Raw genomic sequence first — 26,166 nt, 5'->3', positions numbered from 1 at the left:
TCTCTGTTGCTATGTGTTTGCCCATCATTGTTTTTATCCTCTACTTATGAGTGAGATCATATGGTATTTGACTTTCTCCCTCTGACTTATTTCACTTAGCATAATGCCCTCAAGGTCCATCCATGTTGTCACAAATGGCCAGATTTCATCATTTCTTATGGCTGAGTAGTATTCCATTAAGTATATATACCATATAGTCTTTATCCATTCATCCTTCCATGAGCACCTAGGTTGCTTCCAAGTCTTGGCTATTGTGAATAATGCTGCAATGAACATAGGGGTGCATGTATCTTTATGAATTTGTGTTTTCAAGTTCTTTGGATAAATACCCAGCAGTGGGATAGCTGAATCATATGGTAGATCTATTCTTAAATTTCTGAGGATACTCCATATTGCTTTCCATAGTGGCTGCACCAGTTTGCACTCCCACCAGCTGTGCACCATGGTTCCCTTGTCTCCACACCCTCTCCATCACTTGTTGTTTCCCCTCTTGTTAATTATAGCCATTCTGAATGGAGTAAGGTGATATCTCATTGGAGTTTTGATTTGCATTTCCCTGATAGCTAATGATTTTGAACATCTTTTCATATGCCTGTTGGCCATCCATATATCTTCTTTGGAGAAATCTCTGTTCAGATCTTTTTCCCATTTATAATTAGGTGGTTGTTTTTTTTGTTGTTAAGATGTATGAGTTCTTTGTATATTTTGGATATTAACCCCTTATCTGATATATGGTTTGCAAATATCTTCTCTCAATTGTTAGGTTGTCTTTTCGTTTTGTTGATGGTTTCCTTTGCTGTACAGAAGATTTTAGTTTGGTGTAGTCACATTTGTTCATTTTTTCTTTTGTTTCCCTTGCCCGGTCAGACATGGGACTTGAAAATATACTGCTAAGACCAATGTCAAAGAGCGTACTGCCTGAGTTTTCTTCTAGAAGTTTCATGGTTTCGGGTCTTACGTTCAAGTCTTTAATTCATTTTGAGTTGATTTTTGTGTATGGTGTAAGATAATGGTCTACTTTCATTCTTTTGCATGTGGCTGTCCAGTTTTCGCAACACCATTTATTGAAGAGACTCTCCTTTCTCCATTGTATGCTCTTGGCTCCCTTGTCGAATATTAGCTGTCCATAAATGTGTGAGTTTATTTCTGGGCTTTCGATTCTGTTCCATTGTTCTCTGTGTCTGTTTTTGTGCCAGTACCATGCTGTTTTGGTTACTATGGCTTTGTGGTGTATTTTGAAATCAGGGAGTGTGATATCTCCAGCTTTGTTCTTTTTTCTCAGGAATCCTTTGCTATTCAGGGTCTTCTGTTGTTCCATATAAATTTTAGGATTCTTTATTCCATCTCTGTGAAAAATGTTGTTGGAACTTTGATAGGGATTGCATTGAATCTATAGATTGCTTTAGGAAGTATGGACATTTTAACTATGTTAATTCCTCCAATCCAAGAGCATGGAATATCTTTCCATTTATTTGTGTCTTCGATTTCTTTCAAAAATGTTTTATAGTTTTCAGTGTACAGATCTTTCACCTCTTGGGTTAAATTTGCTCCTTATGTATGTTATTGTTTTTGCTGTAATTGTAAAGGGGCTTGTATTCTTAATTACTCTTTCTGCTACTTCGATGTTAGTGTATAGAAATGCAACCGATTTTTGTATGTTGATTTTGTATCCTGCGACTTTTCATTTATTCATTTATTATTTCTAAAAGGTTTCTAGTGGATTCTTTAGGATTTTCTATATATAAAATCATGTCATCTGCAAAGAGTGACAGGTTCACTTCTTCTTTTCCAATGTGGATCCCTTTTATTTCTTTTTCTTGCCTGATTACTCTGGCTAGGACTTCCAATACTATGTTAAATAAGAGTGGTGACAGTGGGCATCTTTGTCTGGTTCTTGTTCTTAGATGGACAGCTTTCAGTTTTTCTCCATTGAGAATAATATTTGCTGTGGGTTTGTCACATATGGCCTTTATTATGTTGAGATATTTTCCTTCTGTGCCCATTTTCTTTAAAGTTTTTATCATAAATGGATGCTGTATCTTGTCAAATGCTTTCTCTGCATCTATTGAGATGATCATGTGATTTTTATTCTTCATTTTGATAACGTGGTGTATCACGCTGATAGATTTGTGGATGTTGAACCATCGCTGCATCCCTGGAATGAAACCCACTTGTTTATGATATATGATCTTTTTAATATATTGTTGTATTTGATTTGCTAGTCTTTTGTTGAGAATTTTTGCATTGATGTTCATCAGTGATACTGGCCTACAATTTTCCTTTTTTCTGTTGTCCTTGTCTGGTTTTGGTATCAGGATAATGTTTGCTTCATAGAATGAGTTAGGAAGCCTCCCCTCCTCTTTAATTTTTTGGAAGAGTTTGAGAATGATGGGTATCAAATCTTCTCTGAATGTTTGGTAGAATTCACGAAGGAAGCCATCTGTTCTTGGACTTTTATTTTTTGGGGAGGTTTTTGATTGCTGTTTCGATCTCCTTACTGGTGATTGGTCTATTAAAATTCTCTACTTCTTCTTGGTCCGGTTTTGGAAAGTTGTATCTTTCTAAGAATTTACCCATTTCTTCTAGATTATCCAATTTGTTGGCGTATAACTTTCCATAGTATTCTCTTATTATCTTTTGCATTTCTGAGGTGTACGTTGTAATTTCTCCTCTTTCATTTCTGATTTTATTTAGTTGAGATTTCTCTCTTTTTTTCTTGGTGAGTCTAGCTAAGGGTTTCTTGATTGTGTTTATCTTTCCAAAGAACCAGCTCTTGGTTTCACTAATTCTGTCCATTGTTTTTTTAGTCTCTATTTCATTTATTTCTGCTCTGATTTTTATTATTTCCTTCCTTCTTATGATTTTGGGATCTGTTTGTTCTTCTTTTTCCAGTTCCTTTAGATGCACTGTTAAATTGTTTATTTGGGATTTTTTTTTGTTTGTTGAGGTAGGCCTGAATTGCTATAAACTTGCCTGTTAGAACCCATTTTGCTGTATCCCATAGATTTTGGTCTGTTGTATTTTCATTTTCATTTGTCTCCAGGAATTTTTTGATTTCTCCTTTGATTTCTTCAGTGACCCAGTCATTGTTCAGTGGCATTTTGTTTAATCTCCACATTTTTGTGGCTTTTCTGGTTTTCTTCCTGTAGTTGATTTCTAGTTTCATACCTTTGTGCTCAGAAAAGATGCATGTTATTAACAGGCAAATGATAAACAAACTCTGGTACATACATGCATTGAATATTTTTCAGTATAAAAACAGAAATAAGCTACCAAGCCATTAAAAAAAGTAGGTGTTATTTAAATGCATATTGATAAGTGAAAGAAGTCAGTCTTAAAATTCTACACATTATTTTATTCCAATTATATAGCATTGTGAATAAGGAAAAATTATAGAGACAGTAAAAAGATCAATCATAGTCAAATGTTTGGGAATGAGGGAGGGTAAAGCATAAGGGGATTTTTAGAGCAGTGAATATATTCTATATTGAGAATGTAATGGTGGATACATAACACTATGCATTTGTCAAATCTCATTACTTTACAGCACAAAGCGTGAACCTTAATGTACACCAATTTTAAAAAATATTTAGGAGGTCAGGGGATAACAGTATGGAATGCAGGAGATGACAAAAGAATCTAACTGCATTATGAATGTATGAAACAACCACACAGAAGGGTGTAGAGGGAATATGTGCTGAGCCAAGTAACTTTGGAAAGGGGAGGATTCTATAAGACCAAAGGCAAAAGAAATCATATATAAGCACTACACTGACAAAATTTTTTTCCATAAGGGTACCGGTTAACAATTCTGATATCACTGTACACATATTCTGGAAGTGAACAATTAAGTAAATAAATGGTGTTTGTTGGGAGCCACCTTTATCACTGTTAGGGTGGGAACCGTTAGTTCCTTGGAATTCTAGGACTGAGGAAGAAAATATGTAAGCTGAGCCTGGAGCCTCTTGTGTCAGAAATTAGGGAAGTGCTCAAAGAAAAAAAGCCCACAATGATGGGGGTATGTCAAAGGGACGCAAAAACCAACTGAACAAGCCTCCAATGGCCAAAGGTTGAACAATTTGAGCAATAAAATGAATAAGGTAGTATTGTTTTATAACCCAAAGAATAAAATAAATATTCTTGGGTCTATGTAGATATAAATAAAACAACTAGATAAATTAATATATGGAGGAGAAGAAACAAATTTCCTGTACAGAAGAATCCCAAATAATTTATGTAGATACTCTGCTCTCGAGTACATGAAACATAACTCCTCACTCCTTAAGTGTGGGCTGCACATAGTGACTTCCTTCAGAAGTGTACAGACTAGTTCAAGTCAGGTGATCAATCGATGTCAACAGTGATAAGTCATATTGATAGTGTGTACCCTTGATATTATGTGATGAAAATGCATTTTATTTCAGTCATCTTCCTCCTAAAAACCCATAATCCCAATCTAATCATGAAATGAACATTAGACGTATCCCACTTGGGGGATAGTCTTAAAACTTCTAACCAGTACTCTTTAACACCATCAAGAAAGGTCACCAAAAACAAGGAAAGTCTGAGAAACTGTCAAAGTCAAGGGGAGCCTAAGGGAATATAATGACTCAATGTCACGTGGTAAACTGGATAGGCTGCTCAAACAGAAAAAGGACATTAGCTCAATGCGAAGGATATCTGACTGAAGTATGGGCTTTAGTTAATAATAATGGGTCAATATTTGTTCATTAATTCTAACAAATGTGGCATACTAATATGAAATGTTAATAACTGGAAACTGAGAACAGAGTATATGAGAACTCTGTATCATCTTCACAATTTTTCTGTAAACCTAAAACTGTTCTTAAAATTAAAAACACTGTTTAACAAAAAGCAATACACCAACTGGGAAAAATATTTATAAATCATGTATCCGACACAGGGTTAATCTCCATAATCTACAAAGAGCTCACACAACTCAACAATGAGCAAGGGACATGAACAGACACTTTTCCCAAAGAAGATATACAGATGACCAACAGGCACATGAAAAGATGCTCATAATCACTGATTATCAGGGAAATTCAAATCAAAACTATGCTAAGATTTCACCTTACACCAGTTAGAATGGCTAAAATAACCAAAACAAAAAATAAAAAATGTTGGAGAGGTTGTGGAGAAAAAGGAACTCTCATACACTGCTGGTGGGAATACAAACTGGTGCAGCCACTATGGAAAAAACAGTATGGAGATTTTTCAAAAAATTAAAAATAGAAATACCACATGACCCAGCCATCCCCCTATCCAAAGAACTTTAAATCAGCAATTCAAAAGACCCATGCACCCCTATGTTCATTGCAACATTATTCACAATAGCCAAGACGTGGAAGCAACCTGAGTGCCCATCAGCTGATGATTGGATAAAGAAGATACTGTATATATGTACACACACACACACACACACACACGCACAATGGAATACTACTTAGCCATAAAAAGGATAAAATTGTCCCATTCACAACAACATGAATGGCCCTTGAGGGTGTTATGTTAAGTGAGATAAACCAGATGGAGAAAGACAATCTTTGTATGATTCCACTCATACGTAGAAACCAAACATGTGGACAAAGAGAACAGATTAGTGGTTACCAGGGGGGAAAGGGGGGTGGGAGGGTGGGCACAAATGGTGAAGCGATGCACCTACCATAACACTGACAAATAATGTACAACTGAAATTTCACAATATTTTAAAGTATCATAATCTCAATAAAATGTAAAAAAAAAAGTTTTGGAACAATTTCACAAGTCATTTTTCACACTGAAACAAAATTTTTAATTTTAATTTAGTTTATCGGTCTAGATCATTTGTCCCCATTTTTTTCACATAAATGTTAACTAGAAAGTTATAGCATAAAATATTAATTTGATCATTTGACCAAAGGCTCTGGTAACATGAATGTGAAATTCTAAGGTAAATAGATGATAGAGATACACACACACGTGTGTGTGTCTAAATAAAGTAGTAGTGTCATTCGGAACCATCTCTCTTTACTTTAAAATAAAAATAAATCTGTAAAAAACAAACAAACAAACAAAAAGTTTTGTTTTAAACATTTTTTAAAAACTATGTTATGTATGTAACTTGTCCTAAAAGGTGCGTCTAGCATGTAGCAGAGCCCACATTTGAACCCAGGCATTCTGACCCCATGGTCCACTTTATTGCCAAGTAATACTGTCTGTGAAGAGAGTGATATCTAGGAAAGAATATAAAGAGAAATAAGTTTGAGAAACACTGGGTTAACAAAGCAAAACAAGCTTCTTTACCAAATCAAAAGATTTCTAGGTATCTTCAGGGGGCTAATATAACTGTGAATATTCAAGAAAAGAGTAGCATTGAACGATGGAATCATGTTCCCCCCCGATCTTTTGGTCTTGGAGCACATCCTGAGATTTACGTTCCACAAAATACACACTTAGGGAACAAAAGACGTGACATTTCACACATCTGGGAGACGAATAAAGATTACTCTGAACTAACCCCTGGGCATTGCAGATAAGAAGCTAGCTTTAGTTTGTATGTTTATTTGTATTGCTCATTTTTAAACAGAGGATAGAAAACATACTGAAAGACTAATGTATCTTGTTTATATGATCAGTCTCCATTTTATAGGAAAATTAAGGAGAGGAAAAACACAAAGTGAAATAATACCAATTGTTCATAGTTGGCATACTTCTCTGTCTATTTAATTGAACTAGTTTTAGAGTAATGATGTGTGCTTTTCTGTAATTATTCTTAGTTTGTCATTCTATTTCCCTTGGCACCACTGTGTTCTTTTTCTTCTGATTGTATTTCAATGATCGTTGTCCAAATGTGCTGTGAGTTATAGAAGAGGGAAAAAAAATCTTTATATCTCTTACACTTCCATATTTTAAAAGCATAAAGTGATTAAGCCAGTTTAGTGGTTCATGAAGCATTTGACTGAGCACTCATTCTGACTATTCTTCAGGACCTTTCTTCTGGTTCCTACTGCTCCATGCTGGGAGAAGATACAAAACAGTTCATTTTGACTTCTCCTCCTCCTCTGAAAATATGAGGTTAAATAGTCTAAAAAATTGTAAAATACTGTGAATAAATCTCAGAGTGTAAAATTAACACAAGAGATGGAGCTAGCACCTTCCCTGAATGATTTATTAATATTCTGAATGACCTAGCTTTATATATTTAAAAATATTTATGATTAGCTTAATGAGTGATATACAAGATTTAATCAAATACGGACTTTTATATTGCCGTCAAAATAAAATAATAGTGGGGCCAACCTAGTGGCGTAGTGGTTAAGTTAGTGCACTGTGCTTCAACAGTCCAGGGTTCAGAGGTTCAGATCCCAGGTGCAGACCTACACATTGCTCATCAAGCCATGCTGTGGAGGTATCCCACATAAAATAGAGGAAGACTGGCACAGATGTTAGCTCAGTGACAATCTTCCTCAAGCAAAAAGAGGAATATTGGCAATAGACGTTAGCTCAGGGCCAATCTTCCTCACAGATAAACAAACAAATAAATAAATAAATAAATAATAGATATTCTATCTCATTAAAGAAATATGAAATTAATTCCGCATCCTATCCTAAAGTCAAAAGCTGAAGTAGTTACTTCTAACTTCTCTAAGTTTAATGTGCATACAATTACCACTATGTAGGTAATTTTTTACATGAAAGTCAATGAAAAATCATCGGAAAATTAATAAAAACTCATTATTAAACAGGGGACATATAGCTCTCTTCACCTAGCAAACTAGCAGCGGCTCTTCACATGGTGGTTGTTGCAAGGTTCCCAAGAGCCATGAAAGGGAGAAAATCTTAATGAGCAAGCACTTTTAAAGTCTCTCCTTGAATCCTGTTGGTTTTGCCCCATTAGCTCAATCAACTCGCGATCACGTTGGTTACTGTCCCATGGCCAAGAACATAGTCAGAATGGGAAGAGACTACCAAGGGGGTAGATATCCAGAGGTAAATTATTGCAACCATTTTGCAATCTAAAGTTCAAATTCATTTTTCTTATCTCAAGCCTGCACTCTGTCCACTACAGGGTCTACATCTGCCAAACACAAGAAAAAGTAACAACTTTCCCAAGACTATTGGTCCCAGACGTCTTAGGTGTCAAACAAAATCAAATGATTCATCCTTTATCTTATTGGCATCTCCATACTGCTTGGTAAGTACCTCTCCTTTTTCTCCCTACATTCTTTTCTAACATAGCTCTAAAAGTCCTCCTGGTCAGTATCTTTTGTCTTCCCACTGTCACTTCCTCTATTGACACTCATGCAGTTTACTTTTAATGTGGAGTATATGTATTAGGAGTGTGTTCTGGAGTCAAAATTCATGAGTTCAAATCCTGGCTATGCGACTTTTGGCAAGTTAGTTAATCACTCTGCTCTGTAGTTTAATTTCCTCATCTATAAAATCAAAAGCGTCAAGTACCTACTTGATAGAGATAAAGTGAATCTTAATTAAAATAATGTACATAAATAAAATAGTTAGCATTTGCTTAATACTTTGTGTTGAATAAGTAGCTCTCAATATTTTATTTGCCTCCTGCTATATGTCATATACAAATGTTCCTAATTCTTTGATCACTTGGCATTGGTTGACTTGTCTTTGTTACATTCCAATTCCTACCATCAAACTGGGTGGTATGAGCATCATTGTGGATGACTCCTCTAACACTGCTGAGACCTGAACTTTATTATTATCAAGAAACTTCCCTTCCTGTTTATCTTGGTAATTAATCTTCTTATCCATACTTTGAACTTGGTCATTCCCACAAACTTTCCTTTTCTGGAACCACAATATCACACCTTCCACTCTAATGGAGCTTTCTCTATTACATCCCCAGGTCTACAATTTCACTGGGACCTCTTAGCCTTTGATTCCTCCTCTCCTTCTCTATCCACCAGCAGCCTCCTGACTTTCCTTACATCCTTGTATAGATTCTTTGGTCCAGCAGGTCAAGTTGTCCTTTCATTTCTTTTTCGCCTCTACGTCTCAGCTACACTGGGATTTTAAACCCTTTAAAGCTGGTCTTTCCTTCCTGGCACATAGTCTTCCCCATACTTGTCTCAAGCTCCTATCCTTATGACCATCTCCCATCCCCGTTCTCCTAAATTTACTCCTCAAATCCTCTGGTGGCAGCTTGACTACCATGTTTCAGGTAAGCTTTTCAAGTGTTTTCATTGCATAATTTAACCCACCTACAACTCATCAAAACTATGCTTACCTAAATCATCAAAACTCTACTCACATGTCAAATTGCTTACTGTTATTTGCTCCAATAAGCCCCTTGAGAGGCTTATTGGAGGGACCACATCTGACTTGCTTGTCATTTTAAATAGTAATATGCTTTGTAAGTATTATTGTTATTGATGTCCCAATGTCTGTACGGATGTGAATACTCTTTAAGCTCTTTTCCTTCCCACATACCCCCATCTCCAAACTATTTTCCATTTTCTATGCAAAGCACGACTCCTTTTCTTAGAAATTCTGAGTTTTAAAGCTGGTAATATAAACCGGGTTTTGCTAGGTCACTCTATCCAAGTCATCTGTTTTGTATTGGTTAATATTATTCCTTGCAGATGACAGGAAATGCAATTCAAACTGGCTTAAACAACAACACAACAAATTTTATTGCCTCATGTAACTGAAATGTCCAGCTGTAAGTTTTCAGGTGCAGTTTGATCCAGAGCCTCAAATACTGTCAACAGGACTTATTTTCTCTACATGTCTTGGCTCTAAATACACTATACTGGCTTTGTTCTCAGCCCCCCAACCTTTTAGGTTTAAGTCCAACAGAGAAGTGTCTCTAGTTCTCTCTCAGTGGCCCCAGAAAGCATCCCATTGTATCTCCATGGTTTTATTTGGGAGCTTATCACTTAGTTATCACTGTGTGCAAGAGAGCGTTTGATTTCATTTGGTCAGACTTAAGTCTCCCACCTTCTTGTCCTAAGGGTGGAATCCCATGTGAGGCATCTGGACAGAGAGTTTCTCAAAAGGAAGTTACAGAATTGTTTTTTTTATTGCTACCAGATTAAGAATATGTGGCAAACACACACACACACGAACGCACGCACACAAGCGTACACATATATTCACTGTAAATCATCTAAGTAGAAAGACATTGATGAAATCATATATGATCAGATTTATTCTCCCTATTCTTACCATTTTGGTCACATAAAAAAGAAAAAATCTTATGCAATGAAACTCAACAAGATCTATTTGTCTAATTGAAGAACACTTAATCATCTTTATTTGATATGTTCTTTTTTCTCCAAAGATTTGAAGATGAAGTCCAAACCATGGAGTTGCTGATATTCATGCTTTTCTTACACATTCACATAGGTGTCAAAGTTCATTGTATGTGTTTCAGGTAGCCTTTAAATTGAAAGATATTCCATATTCAAATTGTCTCTCTTCCAAAATTAGCAGAGTAAAGAAATAATTAATCTCACTTCCGTGAAACATCAAATATGATTAATTTTATAATTACTAATTTTTAGTAAGGAACCCACAGCTGGGACCATGTGAGTGAAAGTCTACCTCCATTAGCGCATATAGTTATCCAGTCTGCAAGACGAAGATGGGGCATGGAGGAGATTGGGAGGAGGACACTGTGTGCAGTAAAAGTAATGTGACAGGAATTCAAAGCCAAAAGGTCAATTCTTACACTAATTGGAAAAATAAGATAACTCACAGAAGAAATGAAAACCTGTGGCTGAAGAAAGATTTGCAGGGGTGTGGTGAGAGGATCATTTGAATTGGTCCTGGTTCTGCCACTTGCTATCTGACTTTGGTAACTTTTCAAATTCTCTGAGCTTCTGTTTTCTTATCTGTGAACTGGGCATAAGACCTACCTCTCCAGTAGTGATAACAAATGTATATAAACAATAATGCTGAAGGCAATTATTATTCCACCTTGAAGATACAGTATTAATTTATAAGGTAGAGGGGGAAGAAAGGATGATCATAAAGAAGAAAAAGCTAAAACAAAGGCAGCTAGGCAGCTAAAACAAAAGGAAGTGCACTGTAAAACTATGAAATTTATTCTCTTATGCACTCTTTCTCCAAATCTTAGATTTTAAAACTCACGAAATGAAATGCTGACTCATTTTCATTGGTGTTATCCTTCCTAATTTCCTTAATTCTGTCAATGATTTTTTTTTAATCCAAGTTGAAATCTCAAGTGTACCTGCCAACAAGATCTACTGTAAGAACATCAATAACTTTCCCACCTGGAGGTGTGGAAGAATACCCAAATTACTCACGCCAACAGTTATCAAATGTCTCTCAGTGTTTCAGTTTTCAAATCATGTCTAAATTGTTGGCTGTATTTGGACAGGCAAAAGGTTCAATAACAGCAACAGTCAACTGCATCTGACCATCCTGGGTACATAGAAGAGAATGACAGCCTGACTTTTTGATTCTTATTATAAATTATTTTATGAATTATTAATATCGTTCTCTCACCTCCCTTGAGACAATTTTGAGCATGCTCACATTATCAATTATTAATTGGTTACCATATCAGTAAAAATTTATTGAGGGTACTATCCTCTAAGCTTTTCGAAAAATCAGTTGGATTCAAAATTGATGGTGGACCTTTCTTGGCAGATGTACAGATTAATTACTAGGTCACAAGGTTTTATCAATGCCTCTTATGATTAGCGAAGCACTGGAAAAATAATTTGACAACTTGTGCCCTTTTCATAAGGACATCTAATTCTCTCTTTGGTATTAAAATCTCTTTGCCTCATAACTACAAAGGCTGAGAAGGGATTCTGCTTTTATTCTCAACTCTCTCATACTAGGATGTGTTTTTATGAATGTGGTTTTTAAAACTGCACATGTGTTGAACTTGGTTTTTGACTTCACAATCCAACAATTTAGGCAGTGACTGATAAACACATAATATAATATAATGCTATCCTTGGTTTTATATACAGAAAAATATAAAGAATTTCTGGAATACACAGAAATAATACATCCACACATTCACATCAGTTCTCCATGTGTTCTCATACAATGTTCTATCCTCTGCACACACTCACCTCAAGCCTTTTTCTCCTCATAAGTAAGGAAATGAAGCTCAAAGCCCTCCTGTTTTTTCTGTTCCTGCTTCCATTATTCCAAATATTCTGTCCTGCCCCATCAGACTATAATTCTCCTTTTTCATTTTTCAATTATTCCCAATAGTTTTATATCTGAGATTTCTAAATGCTTTACCATTGAGTTTGAGCATGACTTTTATAAATAGTGCCATTATAAATATCATTGGCTTTACACGTATGGTAATTGACTCTTACAAACTTACTTAGATAAAATGAGTGAATCGATATTTGGAATAGAAACACAACTAATGATTTTGTCAGAGTTTCCAAAAAGCATGATCGCAATGAATCATGAGATATTCAATATTGAGCTTGTTTCATCAGTTTCCAATGAGAAAATATCACCTCACTTTATATTCCCAAACAATTTTGAATCTCTTTTATAACACTCCTTCAACTTATATTATTTGTTTAATTCCTGTTTTTCTGACTATATTATGGGCTTTTCAAGTACTAGAATCATATCTATCTTTTCACTGAGGCATAGAAGTGTCTGACATATACTAGGTACTTACTAAATATTGGTTGATTAATGAATACATTTCAAAAGTTTGCAAACAAAGAGAACTTGAGACTTTAACATCTCCTCTCTCTAAAAGATTTTGATGAGAAAAGTTCTTCCTAACACAGAAATTGGGTTATTTCACAACCCTACTTATACATAATGACTTCCTTTATTCTAACTTTCAGAATACTCACTGGGTCATTTTAAATCTTTCTTTGTATCAGTCTTCATTCTCCCGAATATTTATCCCCGCACTTCTTTGCCTTTCTATTTCTTCTGTTATTGCCATGGCTTATAGTATTATCCTCCTACTTCTGTGACTTACAAAACTTTAGTTCATGGTACAGCTTATACCACTGCGGGCTCAAGACTGCCACCTTGGATTGTGAATAAAACAACACCTCTATGAGATGTGCTGACCACGTTAGGATCCAGTGACTAACTGAAGAGAAAATGGGCTTGAAGAATACCCCTCCATCCAGCTGGCTGGATTCTAAAGAAGACGTTTACAGTGACTTTTGTACAAGCACAGAAGGCTAAAAATACTGTTATGTCCCTATGAAATAAAAGTCTGGGGAAATAGGGGAGCCAATGATCATGGCTTGAGTTCAGTTTTCACATGTAGTTATGCTACTGTATAGCTTACCTGAATGAAGATCGGATTCCTGATACATACATAGAACTAATCAAGTAATGGGCAAAATTATTCACAATCAATCAACCGTCATAACTGAGGTCATGGCTTCTGAGTTGTAAAGGTGATAACTAATCTACTCAGTTATCAGCTCATTATTTGTTCATTTCTGTGTTCCTAGTTGAGCTACTTTTCATCTTTTTATTTCACTTATGGTACCCTCTCTTCTTCTATTCTTTCCAGCTTCTTTAAATCTTATACTTTCTCCTTGGAAAATTTTTCCTATCACATTAACCTATTTTGAGCCCTTCTTCACTGAAATCTTATCACATCTATGCTTGATATATATATATTTTAAAAACTTGACAAAATAGCTTAAGAGTCACAAAATTAAGTGATATTTTAGTCACACAGACCTTCCCATAAATATCATCATTGCCACTTTCTTGCTATGTGATCATGGATGAATCACTTAGCCTCTCTGAGTCCCAGTTTCCTCCACAGAAAATTGAGGATAGTAATAATACATACCTTAGAACTTTCTTGGCAAAAGCTAATGATGACTCTGGGCAAATAATAGGAACCCACTAACTGTTCACCACCAGGATATTAGTCAGGTACGTTGGGGCCTGAACATGGCTATGCCCCTAGCAACATGACTTTGAAAAGATCACTTATCTTTGATAATCAACACTATCAATTCTAAGTTGGAGATAAAATTATACATTTTCAGTATGGTTCATGTAGTTTTTGTGAAGGTTAGTAAAGATCAAAAGCCAATCATTTAATCACAACATTATTATGATTGCACATTTATATTACTTTTAATTATAATAATTTGTTAATTCAGGTGCTGTTATGGACTGAATGTATCCCCCCAAAACTCATATGTTGAAATTCAGTCTCCAATGTGATGGTATTTGGAGATGGGGCCTTTGAGAGGTAATTAGGTCATGAAGGTAGAGCTCTCGTGATGGGATTAGCATCCTTGTAAGAAGAGACAAGAAAGAGCTTGATTCTTCGCTCTCTGCCGTGCAAGGACACAGCCATCTGTGAAGCAGGAAGAAGACCTTCACCATAACCCAACCATGTTGGCACCCTGATCTTTGACTTCCTAGCCTCAAGAACCACCAGGAATAAATTTCTGTTGTTTAAGCCATACAACCTATGGTAATTTGTTACATCACCTGAGCAAACTAAGACAGATATGTTAGCAAGGGCACAAAATGGAAAAAGATTAGGTCTTTGGAGAGAGCATTTTCATATGCCATTCTCTCAAACATGGTGGCGGAACAAATAATAGGTATTTAGCAAAGAGTTAATGGCCAGGAAATAATAAGCCAAACTCCAGGAAAATGTGACCTCTGGGGGTAATAGGTATATGAGATAAGAAGAGAGCAAGATGGTAGGGACAGCATTATCTTGGAATGACTAGCTTGTGTTAGGTAGTCAGACCCCAGGGATTCATTTTACTATTTCTACTTCATAATTTACATGGTATTAAATACATTCTCTTTTAAGTTTCAAATATTACATAAAATTCCAAAAACCATACTGATTAAATATTATTTTCTAATTACTATGTGTATATGAAATCTATGAAGTATTTTATGTTTAAAGAAAAAAACTCACAAATCTTGATCTCAAGAAATATTTTTCCTTGGAAGACCTTACCTATAAATACATTTACAAAAGATTTTAAAAATTAAGATGCATAATATTTCTACAACGTGATAAAATCCTTGACACCATCACACTCCTCTTCCTTTCAGCTTACATCTGAAACTGAATTTTCTAACTACTCTCCATCATGTATATACTCCTATCACTGAGCTTTACCCAGATTTTTATTCTCTTGCTCATTCCCAGGGACATAGATATACTTTTAGTTCATTTTAACACTCAGTGACATAATAAGGAATTACCAGAAAAGCAATGTAACTTTGTGAATGTCAAGTCCTTTTTTTTTTTTTTTTTGCCACAATGTATTACACATTGCTTTAGGTTTAAATGTAAAAGTTGGCACACACAGGCAAACAAAGAACAAAGAAGCATGTTATTGGAATCAGTTGTGCTTTGACCACTGAGAATGGACTTTGAGGTATAAGTTTATAGACATTTTTTCTAGCTGGAAGTTGTATGCATTCCCTCCTGCTGTTTTATCCCCTGTACTTGCTTATACACGGGAGTTGTTATGGGGCTCTACTCACAAAAATTCAATTGGGCTATTAGGCTCAAACCATGACTCTTTCATATTTGAAATGTTGTAATTTTTTCCATGATAAGCTACTTACATCAAAATCTATAAAATAAAAGAGTAGTTTAAAGGTTTTAAATGACTCAGTGGAATAGGAATTCTGAAGCACATTAAACTGTAACAACTTGGTCAAATTTCCTTCTTCCTCCTCATCTCAGTGACTTGCTTCTGCACAGAGTCTCTGAAGAACAGAAAGACACCAAATAAACAGATGTGAGAAAGTGTGAGTTTGGCCAGAATGAAGACATATCAAAAGAAATATGGGCAAGATGCCCAGCATTCTTCAGAGACAGCTGAATTCTGTTTTCTTTGCAATGTATAAGGTTTCCATGTCCAGTAGATTCCCTTATGATTTAAACTTAATTAAGTAGAATATAAGAAATACTCCTGTAGGTTTGACTGCTTTCCTTTTGTGTCTGTAAACTTCATAAGGTCAGAAACTGTACTGGTCAGCTTTTCCTCAGTCATCTTGTTATAACAAATAACTCCATAATTTCACTGGCTTAAAAAAAAAAGTTTATGTTTGTTCACATTATATGTTGGCTGTGGCTCTGCTCCATATATATTCCTTCTGGATCTCAGACTGAAGAAGCAGTCACTATCTGAGACATGTCATTCTCATGACACAAACAAAAGAATAATAGTAGAAAACGACATGGCTCTTAAAATCTCTTCTTGGCAATGGCATATATCACTTTTGCTTACATGACATTGGTCATGTCCAATAGCATGGCCAACCCTGATGTCAATTGAACAGGAAATGTTGTCTTCCTACTTGGATGCACACTGCAAGTCATATGACAGTGAGTAAGAATTATAGTCCTCTTAGAGGGAGGGCATCAAATAATGGGGAAGAAGAATAGTAACAAGAACTTAGTCTGACATTCACCACTACACGGCTTGTACAGTAATCCTCCCTTATCTGTGGTTTCACTCTCTGAGATTTCAGTTATCCGTGGTCAACCACCATCTGAAAATGTTAAATAGAAAATTCCAGAAATAACAATTCATAAGTTTTAAATTGCAGTGTTCTGAGTAGCATAATTAAATCTTGTGCCATCCCACTCTGTCCTTTCCGGAATCATCCCTCTTCCCAGTGTATTTACACTGTAAACGCTACCCACTGGTTAGTCACTTAGTAGCCATCTAAGTTCTCAAATCGACTGTCATGGTATTGCTGTGATTGTGTTCAACTAACCCTTATTTTACTTAATAGTGGCCTCAAAATGCAAGAGCAGGGATGCTGGCAATTCAGATATGCCAAAGAGAAGCCATAAAGCACTTCTTTTAAGTGAAAAGGTGAAAGTTCTCGACTTAATAAGAAAAAAAATTGCATGCTGAGATTGCTAAGATATATGGTAACTTTTATTAAAGTATATTGTTATAATTGTTCTATTTTATTATTAGTTATTGTTAATCTCTTATTGTGCCTAATTTATACATTAAACTTTATCATAGGTATGTACGTATGGGAAAAAACAAAGTATATATAGGGTTCAGTACTTTCCACGGTTTCAGGCATCCATTGGGGGTGTTGGAACATGTCCCCTGAAGATAATGAGGGACTACTGTACGTAGGGTAATTTTGGTCATTTACTAGTATTTCATTCATTCAGTGGTTATTCAAACATTCGTTTATTAAAATTTACTACTACAGTCATGAGTCACATAACGATGTTTCAGTCAATGATGGACAGCATACATGCATATGGTGACCCCATAAGATTAGTACCATATAGCCTAGTAGGCTATACCATCTAGGTTTGTGTAATACATTCTATGATGTTTGCACGATGAGGAAATCACCTAACAATGCATTTCTCAGAATGTATCCCTGTCGTTAAGCAATGTATGACTATATGTGCCTGAAATACACTAGATGCTTGGGATACTGTAGTGAACAAACAAACAACAATTCCTGGGATCATTGAGCTCATATTGTAATGATGGGGAAGAGACAGTAAACAAAGTAAGTTAAATGTACAGCAGTTAGATGGTGATCATTTCTATGAAAACAGACAAAGGGCAGCAGTTTTAAATAGAGTGATCAACAAAGGTCTCACTTGGAAAGTTATAGAAAGACCAAAAGGAATGAGGGGGACGAATGTGGAGCTCTGGTTGCAAGAGTGTCTATAGGAAGAGAGAATATAAGGTGAGAAGTCCCTGAATGTGAATGCGCCGAGTGAGTTTGAGGAACAGCAGGAGACTAGCGTAGACAGAGCTGAGGTAGATGGAGGGATGTGGTAGGAGATGAGATCAAAAGGACACGAGTTCACCAAAATTTGTAGGGAATGTGGGCATTTTCACATATTCAGCTTTCCTATGAGTAGAAAATCATCAAAGGGCTTTGAGCAGCGACGTGATCTGATTTATATCTTAAAGGATTGTTCTGGTTGTAATGTTGAGAACAGGTTGATGTTGGGTTGGGTGGGAGAAGAAAGACTAGTTATGAGCTTATAACAAACTAGATGAGAGATGATAATGATTCACACCATGGGGAAGCGGTGCTGGTGGTGAGAAATGGTTGGGTTTGGGACATGTTTTAAAGACAAAACCTGTAGAATTTCCTTCTGGATTAATGTGGGGTATGAGACAAAGAGGCACCAAAGATGACCCTAAGATTTTGCTTGAGTAAATAAAGGATTGACGAGGTGAATTAACTGCACCAATGTATCCAATTTGTTCTTACCTTCCTTTATCCATATATTTTGAATACAAAGATATTTCTTTATTCCTATGCTGAATCTGTGCTTGGCCATGTGACTTTCTTTAGCCAATATAAGGGTAATATGTAAGATTTAAAAAGTTCTTGCATATTGGGGCTTGCCCTCTTGCTCACCTGGAACCCTGAATGTCCATGCAAACAAGCCCAAACAGGAGTCCAGATGATGAGAAACTCTGGTTGTCTCTGATAATAACCCGTCAATCCTTCAAAGCAGAACCAATCTAACTGATCCGTAGCTAACCTCAGAGGCATGAGTGAGCCCAGCTGAGAGCACTAAAATAATTACCCAGCTGATCCTGCCCAAACTGCCAACCCACATAAATGTTAGCTAAGTAATTGACTTCTGTTTTTAACCTCTACATTGGGGGTTGGGGTGGGGTGGGTTGGGGTGGGGAGGTTGTTAAATAGCAAAAGCTGTCTGAAGCAATGAAGTTACTATTAACTTTGATGGGGATGATTTTTTGAGGTTCACTTTTAAAGATGAAGACTAGAAGCTTATTTTTGGACATGTTAAATGTGTGATAGGTACTATGTATCCAAGTAGAAGAAATGAACAAAGGAAATAGGGTACATAGGTAGGCAGCCTCAAGGGCTCCATTAAGTTTAGCCGACCAATTAGCATGTTTGTGTGTTTTTTTCCGCTTACGTGGATATAGAAGATGAGGAGGCAGAGACCTTGGCTTACTAGATATCTGTTAGATGTTGAGAAGTTGAATGTTGGCAGGTCAAAGTAAATAAAAATCAATTAGAGCAAATAAACAAAAAATGTTCTGAGTTTTCCAGTGTATTTAAATTTCTCAGCCAAGCACGAATTAGGACCTACAAACCCATTCTTGGTGCTGTAGGATATAAAAAATAAATACAATTTTCATTTATTTGGAAAAGATTAATAGACATGAAACTAAGTGAAATGAAGTGAAAAACTGTATGATACGACTGTAAGATTAGAAGAAATAATAGAAGATAGTGAAAATCATAAATTAAAGAAGGTGGGGAAAATTTCTGACAAACGATAAGTAGGATTTGTGTTGGTAGAGAAGGGGAAAAGTAGGAAAGAGCATTCACAGAGGCACAGAAGAAATAAGGACAGAATTAAATCACAACCTGGAACAAGAGACGGAAGATGCAATTAAAGTTTATTAATAAACAGACTTTGGTAGCTCTTACTAGTCACAGACTCTCAAGGGCAGAGGTATGCTGGTACATATTTAACAACTGGCTTTTCAAAGGTTGAGAAGGCTGGTTATCCATAACATTTGTTGTTTTCCATGATGTCAATTCTGCCACCATTGCCAATTTCAAGCTACCAATATGGGTCAACTGACTTGCAAAATTCCTGAAATTAAACATTCACATCTTGCAGGCCAGTAAATACCAGGTCCAGCACATCACTGCTAGACATCCTCACAACTAAAGCAGAAATATCTATGTCACTTTGGGAATGCTACAATTTAGGATATTAATCCATTAGATCACCTGGAAAGTGATTAGTTTTTATTCAATCCAGGAACATTTTTAACAAACTGAAATGATTTCGCTACTCAATTAAATGATTGTTCTTTTTCTTACTGTTATGAGACAGAACTCAAAACATTTGGTTCTGTCCTCTGTACTACAGCAACTCATCGAGGGCTCCTTATGGATGAGTTCTTGATCTATCCCTGGTGAACCACCTAAAGCAGCCCACAGTTCCCCGGGTAGGACTTCAAGTTGACCCTAAATGTTCAGTCCCTAACATTATGGAATTCAGAGTCCCGGGAGGCAATTCATATAAAAGGAAAGAAACATCTCTGAAGTCACACTGGAATTTGCTTATGAGTTCCCTCATTTATCATCTCTGTAAATTTGTAAAGTAAGCTCATTGCTTCCTCTACTCCCTACACTTCTGACACCAGATGTGTGGGGTTTTCTGCATGAAGCAATTTCCCAATTCTTGGCAAACACTGACTGGATGTCCTACAATTTAACTCACTTTTGGTACTAACTGCACAGAGTTAGCACAAACCCCACAGATGAAAGGCTCTGTCCCACAAGACTGCTCCCCACCAGATGTCATTTGCAAGTACTGGTCCCGAGGTTACCCACAACTTCTATCTAACTTGGCTACAAATCAGAGGTTCCCATGAACCCTTCCTCAGGTTTGATAATATACTAAAACGTCTCATAGAACCCATGGAAACAATTTACGTACTAGTATGGATTTATTACAAAGGATATTTTAAAGGCTACAGACAAACAGACCGATAAAGAGATACACAGAGTGAGATCTGAAAGAGTCCTGAGTGCAAGAGCTTCTGTCCCAGAGGAGTTATAGTGTGCTACCCTGACAAAAGATGGATGTTTTCATCAACCCACAAGCTCTCTGAATTCTCTGACTAGGATTTTACGACACCTTCATAATATAGGCATGATTGGTTAAATCACTGGCCATCAGTTAGTAACTCGACCTCCAGCCTCTCTCCTTCCCTGGAGATCCAGGGTAGACCCAAAAGTTCCAACCCTCTAATCATATGGTTGGTTCCCCTGGCCCTCCATCCTTGGGGGCTTTCCAAAAGTAACTTCGTTAACATAAGCTCAGATACAGTTGAAAAGGGATTCTTATGAATAACAAAAACCACTCAATTCAACTTTATTCCTTCAGAGCTGTTTCAGGAGCCAGGGAAGTTATACAACAAAAGATGCTCTTATTACTCTTATCACTTAGGAAATTACAAAGGTTTTAGGAGCTGTGGCCAGGAGCTGGGGTGAAAACCAAAATATGTAGTTACTATTATATTGCAATATCACACCTTGGAATATTACTTAACCTCTCCGAGTTTTCTGTAAACAGGAAAATAATAATGCTTATCATGTAAGGTAGCTTACGTTATCTGTCAACCTACAAAAACATAAGGCAGTTTAAGAGGCAAAGCGTTTATTTGGGATCAAAGAATTACAATTTGGGGAGCACAGATTCAGGTAGAAACCCAACTAGCATCCTGACTACAGGAGTGTGGCTCAGGGATTTTATGGGAAAAAAGGAGGAAGATGAGGTAAGTTGTATTAAGAAGAGTTCATTAGTGATAGATGAGGTAGGGCTAGCTTTGTACTTCATAGATTGGTTTGAGGTTCAGTCATCAGGTAAAAGGCCAGACTTGCACTTCATTGATTGGTTAGTGATTCAATCATCTACAAAGTCCAATTTCACCCGTCCTTACAAACAGGATATTCTTGTCCTTTTTGATTTCTTAGATTGTTAGTGGTTTAGTGGTTAGAAAAATAAAGAAAACAAGATGTGCAAGGCAATTCCTCTGAAATGGCTGCTGTGGCTTTATTTTAATGTGGCTCTACTCATATCATCTTTCACATAGCTTTTGATTATCAACTGACATTTAGTTGTTCTTCTTGTTTACTGAAATTTTAATCAAATCAGTAATGTCTGTTTATAATTCTGTTCCTGAATGACCCCAGGTGAGTTAACTAATGTCTAAGACTTAATTTATATTTAAATATTTAATGAGACATTTAATATAAATTGTCTCTTAAGCTTCTTACATTCTATAATTTCATGAAGCTATAACCCAAGTCTCTGAGGTCATTTGTTGCTTTATCATGTTATTTGTTCTTTGCTCAAAACCAGTATTCATCTATAGAACACTCAGTACTTAGAATTTTGTTTGAGGTTAGTGGACTCCCAAAATTTCCTGCCAGCTTCCCTACTATGACTTGTATTTTCTACCCAGGTGTAAACCCTTCAAAGCTGAAGTGTCCAATGTAGTAGTTACTAGCCACAGGTGGCTATTTAAATTTAAATTAATAATATTAAATCAAATACAAAATTCAGATCCTCAGTTGTACAAGCCACATTTCCCATGCTCTCTAGCCTCATCTGAGAATAGAGAAGATTTCCATCATTACAGAAAGTTCTATCTGAAAACGTTGCTCTAAAATTATTCAGGAGAAACCACAGCTCTTTTAAGCATAGCATACAAAGTCAGAAGTCTGAAATGGGGGGATGGGGAATAGGACTTTAGACCAAAATCACAGCCTCTAATCATTTATTTCTTCTCAATTCAGTATCTACTGTTCTCAGGTTACAATGTGAGAAAATTCCATCTTGCTTTCCCTGTCTCTAGCCTCAGATATCCATAACAATAAAATAGCCATCCTTATTTAGGAGAACTTGTGACAGAGAGGACTTTAAGTACCTTGTGAATTCATCATTTACGGAAGAGGAAACTATGAGTCACACTTGTCACACTGTTTTTAGTGGAATAGCCAGGGATATAAAGAAAACCAATTTGACGTTCAATTCTTTACTCGTGTCCTATGTGCCACACCACCTCACATTCTTAGAATATACCAAGTTTTCTAGGAGTAACTTTCCCACAATTTATACCACCTCCTCTTTATTTAACCATGGTGGAGAGTTTGCAAATTAAGATCAGAAAAAAATTCTTATTTATATTTGTAATAGGCCATAAATGTTAACCTAATGAATGAAATGTTAATGAATGTTGTTAATGAAATACAAATACTTTGGCTTTTTATTAAAATCAGAGGCTTTTCATTTCTGTTTTCCCATTTTAAACTTAATATTTAGTATATATTATATAATAGAATATATCTTAAGGGTACAGACATGTGATTCTTACTAGGGAATTTATATTTTTGGTCCATGCTCCTTTTATTGGTAATGGAAACTAATCAAAAATTATTTTCCTTGAAAAACAATTCTCCCCCAAATTTCTGCCTGCCTAATAAATTAAAGTCACTCATTGAAGAAATTATATGAAAACATCCCATCAATTTTGAGCTATAATATATGCCAGATTCATAGGCAAAACTCTACCCCAGTTGGTGGGATTTATTTTCTTCTGCAGCAGAATAACGAAGGTAGAGAAAGGAAATGCAAATATTTCTGTTTCATGAAGAGTAATGTTAAGTTAAAATGAAAACTATCTACTTCTTATAAATGATCAATAATATTATTTTCTTGTGTTTGTTCTTGCTTACTTATAGTACTATTATCCAAGGTGACGAGTGTTTGACTCCGTTCTTCCTTATGTCCAGACATAGACAACTTTTCATAGCATCCACCTGGATGAGGAACAACATATTGGAATGGTATAGAGCATCCATTAATAGGAGCCAGCCAGCATAGGTTTGGCTACTGTCTCCAACAATCAACGTGACCTTGGGTAAGTGTGCCACCATTTCCCTCTTTGTAGGGTGGGAATAATAATAATCCTACCTTAGAGGAGTAACTAAATTATAAATTAATTAATAATTAAAGAGTTTACAATTGTGCCTAGAGTAATAAGCCCTCCATGTTATCAATTAACCATTTAGAAATGCTTATTTAAAAAAAGCATAAAATATTACTAAATGAATATGGAAGTACATCTATTTTTTAGTAGATAGAGAGCTATAGGAATCATGATTTGTTTTTGAATAGGATGAAAACTAAAGAATGCCTTATGTAATTTTCTATTTTTGTTTCCTTTATATTTATATAATAATAAATAAACTATGTAATTTCAAAGTTCTCTAAAGAAATTGTTCATCTTTATAAAGAGCCTAAAACTTCTGTGTTTTCATATAATTTCCAAGAAATAAGTAAATTACATTTATGTTAGTCAGATAAAAGCATTTTCCTAAATTTATTTATCCTCTTTATATAAATATCTGATGAAATTTTAAAGCGACATTATTGGACTTTCCTAAATTAGGACCTCATTTTAGTTAGTTATTAGAAAATCACGATCATATTTGGAAGAAACCTCATACAGTAAACAATCTTAGCTAAAAGCTAATTGGTTGGTAATTTTTTAATTTAGCTTTTGGTTAAGGAATCTAATAATATTTCTTGCAGAAGTTTTCAATTTTATTTTTAAATTACTGCTTGCATCAGTCAAGGTTTGGGCAGAGACATGGAAATTGTGCTACATATTTCAACAAAGAATTTAATATAGTGATTTGGTTCTACTTGTAGAGGGCTAAAAAAGCAAAAAGGAACATTGTGGCAACATAAAGGTAGTAACAGTAGTAAGTAGTGGCCAGCCATAGGAAGCAGGACTATGAGAATCTAGAAGCTTGGAGAAGGGGCCAGACAGAGCTGGCACTCAGACCTCTGAGGAGGGAGTTCTGCCTGGATGATCTTAGTAACTCAGAGCTTAGAGGAGGGGTGCTATAGAGTTGGGGCTAAAATTGCTGAGGAGGTAGCTTTGTCCAGCTTGTGAGGATTCCTATGAGAGGGCACGATGAGGCTTCTGCTGAGGGTGTCAAAAACCTGGAACCACCTATTGTTGCCCAAGTGAAGTGCCATTGCTTGAGCTATGCTGACGGGAAGAGCAATAAGAAGGAAGAAGAAAGTCCTTCTCTCTTCCTCCTGCTTCCAAAGTCCCCTCTCCCTCCAGATCCCCCTAGTGACAGAGGAAGGTTCCCAATACTAATGGCCCTCAATCCATCTCATGGATATTCCTCTCTCTCTCTCCATCTCATGGATATTCCTCTCTCTCTCTCTTTTTCTCTATCTCCACATAGAATAGGGTGAACAATTCTTCCCACTTTCTCCAGAGCTTTTCTGGTTTTACCACTGAAAACCCTGCATCTTGAGAAACCCCTTTGTCCTGGGCAAACTAGGATGGTTGGTCGCCTTTCCCTAGAAATTAATATTTAAGTTTTATGTATAATGGCTAGGGGAAATTGACAGGCTGCAAGAAGGAAGGAAAACATGTTTTGTTGTAAACATGTCTATACATTTATAGGTCAGGCATATCTCCTTCCCTGCTTGTTATTTTTTATTATGAATATTTGCACAGAATCATAAACAAAACTGATAAGGAGATGTAAGAGGAAAAGTAACTTTGCTCTCACTTGAGTGAAACTACAAATTGTCACTACCTGACTTATAGTTGGAACTGATTTCTCCACCCACTAGAAAACATAATTTGACTACAAAAGGAAAGTGTGTTGTTGTCTGATTACAATTTGCTTAAAATGGCATAAACATATCCATTGGAGAGGACAAATGATAGCTCAGATACTTAACAGGATGGCAGCATCATGAAGGATTGAACATGACCCAGACAGGCCAGAATACTCCACCTAATCAGTCCCCCCAGAAAAAAAGGCTAGAAATTTCTTCATGTTTGTAGTTCCTAAACCTTGTACATGGTAGATGATCACTTCGTTACCAAGTTGATTTGAATAGAGTGCATTGCTGTGACAGCTGAGGTACAAAAATTATGAAAACCTCCATTTTATAGATGGGGATCCTGATGCTCTAACAAAATCAAATGACTTTCCAAAAATCTAGTTTATGATGAAACTACGATTAGAGCAACCTTTTTGATTTCTCTTTTCATTTTCTTAAAGTAAGCCAAGCAATGCTGTGGGTCAGCTCTGGCATGGAAATCATTAATTTAAAAACTAAACACTAGCCATTTGAGTGACATTGTGTTTATTGTGTGTGGTGTTTTTTTTCTTTTCTAAATGTCAACATTCAAGGGCTTTCTTCTGTATCCTCATGCATCTTGACAATATGTATAAGTTAATCCTTTCCTTAATTTAGCATCATCATACAATGTCCAATTGGCCTCTTTCCAGTGAATATCACTATCCTAAAACACCACACTGGTACTCCGTAGTCTTAAAATTGAGATTGCTGCTATATTATCATAGGAGAAGAGCTACAAAAATAAAGACTATCTGGCTTTTAACTAACAAGATGAATTTACTAGAAAAACAAGTATACATGCTGATTCTGGAGGGAGGGGTATGGAGATGACGCTGAAGTTTATCAGGAAAAAAAATCTTGGAGACAATGGTGACTGAATGCGTTGTAAGTAGTCAGACACACTTTGGTGACATCCTGGCTCTACTACTTAACAGCTCCACAACTTTTGGAAAGTCACT

At 36.0% G+C, this 26,166-nt stretch overlaps 1 long non-coding RNA gene across 1 annotated transcript in view; it reads left to right on the top strand.

The window, feature by feature from the left end:
* The window catches only part of LOC139045172 (uncharacterized), a 53,535-nt gene that overhangs the window by 11,860 nt on the left and 15,509 nt on the right, over positions 1–26,166 (top strand). The window contains exons 2-3 of the long non-coding RNA XR_011503060.1: positions 8,072–8,197; positions 23,269–23,447. This is a non-coding gene — a long non-coding RNA (uncharacterized lncRNA). The remainder of the gene's footprint in view (positions 1–8,071; positions 8,198–23,268; positions 23,448–26,166) is intronic.

This window comes from Equus asinus, chromosome 4, assembly GCF_041296235.1.
Source record: "Equus asinus isolate D_3611 breed Donkey chromosome 4, EquAss-T2T_v2, whole genome shotgun sequence".
Taxonomy (NCBI): domain Eukaryota; kingdom Metazoa; phylum Chordata; class Mammalia; order Perissodactyla; family Equidae; genus Equus; species Equus asinus.
This window is presented reverse-complemented; position numbering and strand designations above follow the sequence as displayed.